The 6,000-nt window shown below is 40.3% G+C and overlaps 1 protein-coding gene across 7 annotated transcripts in view; it reads left to right on the top strand.

Moving 5' to 3' along the window:
• MYO9B (myosin IXB) overlaps positions 1-6,000 on the top strand; it is a 54,732-nt gene that overhangs the window by 233 nt on the left and 48,499 nt on the right. Inside the window, exon 2 of one of the 7 annotated variants that reach the window (XM_019538372.1) lies at positions 131-250. The exons of 5 other annotated variants lie outside the window; for them this stretch is intronic. The gene's annotated coding sequence lies outside the window, so the exon portion shown is untranslated. Of the gene's footprint in view, positions 1-79; positions 251-6,000 lie in introns of those variants that run through there. One more of the 7 variants, XM_019538373.1, reaches the window with a different exon arrangement.

The raw sequence follows: 6,000 nt of genomic DNA, 5'->3' as shown, positions 1-6,000 counted from the left end.
CTCGGCGGGGCTGTGCGGGCCCTGCCTCTGCGCTTGGCCTCGCCGCGGAGCCGCCCTGAAGCCCCGACCCTCGTTTCCGTCGGCCGTGTCTGGCTGCGCGCTCGCGGTAATTCATGTCGGTTCAACGCAGGCTTCCGACCCGGTTTAAAGGCAGGTCACCCACCAGGACCCTGGCGCGACCTGCGCTCTCTGTCCCTGGAGCCGCTCACACCTGGACTTCTGCTCCGGACCTGGCAGTGGGGAGTGGCAGGTGGGCCCTTTTTTCTCTCCAAACGCCTGACCTGCCTTTTCCTCACCTCCTCCTTCCCTTCCCTTGCCTCCCCTTCGCTCCTCCGTACCCCGGCAGGGAGCGCTTTGATTTTCTGTTTGGTGCCCAGGCGCCTGAGCCCTGTGCTGGGGTGCGGTGCCCCATGCTCTGCTTTGCACCTGCCTGCAGCTGAACCTGCCTCCCTGCTTGCCTGGCAGCGCTGCCTCGTTCCACAGTGCTTGGGCCCGGAGCTGGCTCCTCCCGTCTGCACAGCACAGCCTGTTTGGGAACAGAGGCAGTTCGTAGGTTCTCTGTTCCGGTTGTGCTGTGGCACCTTGCGCGTTTGTAAGACTGAATAATTTACAAGTAGTAAATGCAGCTGATGGAAAGTGTAAATTAGACATATCTGGTGGTTACAGCTTTGTACAGACTGAGGTCTGACATCCGGTGATTCAAGGATAAACTGGCCCTTAGGTCCACAACCAAAGTCTGCCCAGCTTATGTATGGCCTCTTATGAGAACCATTTATCCTTCCAACTAATATGTCAAGAATTTTCAAAGAAAGGTCTCTAAAGGTGGACTACTTTTGGTTGTCTAAACTCCTGATTAGTTAAACTGATCATTTTATATTAAAACATTTAAGGCTTTATACCAATTTTGTGAATGTCAGGATGTAAAAATGTTTACATTTTAAATACACATTAGAAATCCTGCTCAATTGCTGAGCTGGTAAATGAACTTCATTAACAACAACATAAAGTGTCCTCAGTTAAAGACTTCTGGAAGTTTTGATTTTTTTCCACTTCGTGTTGAGTCTATCTCATCAATATTTACAACAAAAACTTGCATTTTCTCTACTTGATATGAGATGTAGATTACTAAGATGTGGACTCTCCAAACAGTCTCTTCACTGCTGTACAAAATAGACAGATGCTGTATATTCTGAAGATGGTAAATTTAAGTTTCTGAACAGATTTTAGCTGAACTGTTTTTAGCTTGACATTTAATTTCTGTCCGTAACTTACCCGTTATCCTGAAAAATAGTTTCGTGGGTTTTATGTTGCGTGTTTTCTCCCAAAATAATGTTTTTTACGCTATTCCTGTATTTAACGGCATACTGTTCACTACGCATGTAGTGTAAGCAACCTACCATTAAGATCATTGTCTTATCCAATAGTTATATTTGTAGCCCTGGGGGAAGCTGTGCATCAGACTAACTGGAGATGTCAGTAACTTTTTGTGCACAGTTGAGCACGTAGTCATAGGGTAATCTGTGCCTTACTGTATGTGATGGTGAGCTTTGATTGGTAACGTGATGCAGACCTTGACAGAGATGATAGTCTGTGCTCCGAAGAGCAACTGTCTTTATCAGCCTGGTGTTTCTAAAGCTGTTTCAGATATGCCTCGGTTCTGTATGGCTGACTCAGTTTTTGTTTTTTTTTAAACCCGCCCACACAACTTGGAGATAAGGTTCCCCTAGTGACTTTCTTATCAGTGTAATTGCAGCATCCAGCTTAGGGAGGCCTCTGTGTTAGGGCCTACAAACATTCTTAACTTTAGCAGTACTGTAGTAAAGTCGCTCTAGAAGGCAACATTAATGTCCAGGATAGCTGTGATTTACACACTTTGTCACACTGTTTTCCTAATACCTGAATATACTTGTAATTACTACTTGCTGTCTTTCACTTCCAGTATACAAATACATGCATTCAGTTCCTTTGGCTAACTTAAATGCTTATTCTTATTTCTGGCATGACCTTTCTTTAGGTAATACTTTATAGGCTTTTAAAGTAAAGTTTTGCTGAATAAGGCATCTCAGACTTCCTGAGGTTACAGCTAAGATATCCATCAGAGTGTCTCGGAGGAAATGGATGTTTGTACGCCAGGTGATTACTGCGGATTTTGGGAGGTGGGCGAAGCGGGTGTGAGAGACAGTAAAGAGCAGAAGGGTAGTTCATGTGGCAATGAAGCTGACGTGAAAGGTATAACATGAGGTTATAACCATGCTGACGTGCTCTTTCCCTGGTAGCTGACAATACTGGATTCCATCGTCTGTTCTAGGAAGTCTTGGCAGAAGCGCTTTCTCCATTGACCTCCCTGGTTACAGCAGTTAAGAAAAACAGCAATAACTTGGAGATATTATATGCCTCTTACAAAGCTACCATGTGTTGGTGTTTTATTTAGGTTTGGCTGATGTGAGAAACTAAAAGTTGTCGTAACCAAAAAATCATATAGCTTTGGAAGGAAAATATGCAAAAGAAGTAATTGAAAATTGAGAATTATAAGCAGTTTGCACCTGAATAGAGTCTTAAGGATTTAACCCTTGCACTGATTGTAAAAATTTTTGCATCCCTTGAGCTGCTGAGGCATCTGCTGAATAACCTGTTGGCTGGAAGGGGAATTTATTTTCTTCGATTTAGGGAATGGTACTTTCACAGTACTCAAGAACTGAATGTTTCTGAAATGGACAAATGCTTGAAATCAGATGCTTTAATCACTTAAAGCCACAACCAACTGGTGCTTATGTTTTGAGTTGTGTACAGCTGATTTTTATTTCACTGGGGAACTGGGTATTTAGTGCCTCATTTTTGCTTTAATGCTGAGAAGAACTTGACAAAAACACTACCTAGAAAGAATCCTGAATTTTTTAAACTGCAGCATGGAAGTGGAAGGAACTGAAATATAAACCATTCTTCCTGAATAATTTTGGTATAATAGCAGCTTTCCCTTTTAGCTTTGGTATGATTCAGTGGAGAAACATTCAGTTTCAAATTATGGCCTTATTTAAACTAAACTGCTACCTTGGCCTGATTGGTGGACTGTTTTTTCCAATATTGTCATATTCAGAATATGCTTTTCAGAATGTTGGTAGAATTGAGGCTTGAAAACAGTTTAAAGCTGTCAACAGAACATGGGAAATTCTCATTATCATAGTGACCCTATTCCAAAGTGTTCTTCTCTGTCTTGTCTCTAAAAAGAGGAATATAACATTTGAGCTAATTGCTTGCTAAGGTTAAAAGATGTTGCTTTTCTCCTAAAAGGCAGTAAACTAGTGTCTAGAGTGCTTGCCCTCTCTGGTGGTTTAAGTGGCAGCTACTTCAGATTTCCCAAATAATGATAATGGAACTGTCCTATATACTCCTGTGATGAAGTAAATTGGGCAGTAATCATGATCATTGTTTGGGAAATCTGGAGTACATCTAGGCTTGAATGATTTGCATGTGCTTAACCTAAAAGGAATATCAATGTAGTTGATATTAAAGGCATGTAGCAAACAAAGGCAGGCCAGGGAATGGTTGGGGGGTATCTGTTTTATGTTGATATACCAGTTTCTCTCTTATTGTTTTGTTCTCTTGTCCATTCTCATGCTTCATAAGTTATTCTGTCCTCTCTTGTAAGCTGCCCTGAACTTTTGTTTAGAAAAGGCAGGATATAAATAAAATAAAATAAATACATATTTGTTTTCACAGATGGATTGTATTAGTGCTGCCAATAAATACTGCTCATTTTCTGTGTATTATAAATAAGAAAGGAAAAATAAACTGAAAGTGGAGGGGGGTGGGGCTGTGGGATTTTAGATTGATTTGCTTGATATCCATTTTCTGTCCTTGCTCTAAATTGCTGGGGTTTTTTAAAAAGGGACCTGTGATTTTCATTAACTTTCTCTTATTTTCCTGCACTAGAATCATAGAAACATAACCTGGAAGGGAGGTCACTGGATCCAGCCCCCTGTTCAAAGCCAGATCGTCCTTATCTTAACCATCCCAGCTAGGCATTTGTCTAACCTGTTCTTAAAAACTTCAAAAGATGGAGGTTCTTTGATGTCTCTAAATAACCTGTACCAATGTTTAACTATCCTCATAGTTAGAAAATACTTCCATACTGCCTTAAATTTCCCTTGTTGCAGCTTAAGACCATTACTACTTGTCCTGCTCCCTGTGGTGACCAAGAACAGTCTGTTGTCGTCTTCCTTATAACCCCCCCTTCGGCATTTGAAGGCTGTTATCAAATCCCCCTCAGTTTTCTCTCTCTAAATTAATCTGTCTGAATTAGTCTTTTAATGGGGGGTCTAATTATCATCCTTTGATAAAACTACCTCGCTTGACTTTTTCTCCAACATGGACAAATATTTATTGAACAGGTCTTCTTTTTCTATCTTAATTGACAATTCTACCCTTTCCAGAGTATTGGACAAATATCAGTTTTGGCTTTCTTTTTGTTTCTAATGCACTTAAGCATAGTTTATAGTGCTTAAATGCTCATAGATATTTTGTGTCATTTTGCCTCACTGTTTACATTTATTATATAAATCCTGTCTTCTAATCTATATTCGTTATTTTCATCTCGCCTTTTTTTCTATTTTTGTACATTTAGTGTTTTTAAATAAGTACATTTACTATATGTCACTGCTGTAGGGTTTTTACACTTAGATTAGTCTGCCATTCTGCCCTGCTGCTGCAGTCTGTTTTGTGAACAGGTTGATAGTTCATAAGCATTTGTGTTGATGGCAAATAGTTTTTCCAAAGCAGAAATAAATATGCTTGTGTCGTGGCTCTTGAAAACTTTGAGACCCCACCAGCTGTTGCAAAGAGAAGCTGGCAAAGTAATTAAGTCTAGCAGTTGATATATTTCAAAGCTCCTGACTTTCAGACGCTTCAAAGCTTCTCCGTAATCTCTAAAAATTGAAGTGGATCTTTGCAACATTGAATTTCAGACTTAAACATTTTAACTTTTTTTGTTCCAGTATTTTTGATCACTGGCAGGCAAATTCAAATCTTGGAAATCCTAGAGCGGTTCAAAGATGAATCACTTACATGAAGTTCAGTAGAAATTGAACGTTAGCATTCCTTGACAATCTTAGTGCTTTATATTAATGTAAACTTTAATAATATTGACTGTAAATAATAACATGAGCCAGCTGTCACTAGGAGGAAAAAGGCCTTTAAAATTTCAGTGGTGATAAAAGAAAAGAAAATGCTCAAATGGATTTCATATTTGGTTGGAGTGAAGCAACCATTACAGTATCTTCCTATTCCACCCCCTCACCATGAATGTGTGTGGTAATCATGTTGCTGCAAGATCTTGTCACTGAAGATCGCCTCTTCTAAGCATGTTCTAGGAGGGAGACAAGAAGATGCATCTGTACCGCTATTAAAGTAGGAGCCTGCAAAACACTTTTATGTTAGTGTCTACGGTCTGCGCATTGCCTTGTCACTGCTCTGTTTCCCCAGAGTAGGAGGTATTTCCTTTCCTCTTTCTCCGTCTTGAGTCTTTCCTGAACAGACCACCAGCGATATCTAAAATAACTCATATCACCATGTTTATAAAGGGCCTCTGTCTCCCAGGAAAAGATCTGAGACCACCTTTGTTTGATTTCCTCTGGCAGTTATCCAAGAAGTCAAGGTTGAAAAAGGTGATGGATGAGCCTGAAAAAAGGTTCAAGACACCTACTAGCCAGTACAGAAGAGGAGACTAGGAAGGCTCTATAAAAAATGTTCGCAGAAAGGATAGTGCTGAGAGACTCGGCTTCAAGCTATCGCTACCTGCTGGGAAGGATCAAATGGCTAAGATTTTTACCAGGGTATTGCTACTTTGGAGGGCCATATTTCATACAAGTCTCTGACTATTAAATATCTGAAATAAGCTGCTGAAAGAGGAGGAAAATATATAATAGGGGAACTCTCAGTCATTCTGTGCTTTTTTTTGGAGCTATTTAACTGTGAAAAAGAAAAAGTGGCAACGCCTGTTTTCCT

This window comes from Crocodylus porosus, unplaced genomic scaffold (assembly GCF_001723895.1).
Source record: "Crocodylus porosus isolate Cpor-Errol unplaced genomic scaffold, CroPor_comp1, whole genome shotgun sequence".
Taxonomy (NCBI): Eukaryota; Metazoa; Chordata; order Crocodylia; family Crocodylidae; genus Crocodylus; species Crocodylus porosus.
This window is presented reverse-complemented; position numbering and strand designations above follow the sequence as displayed.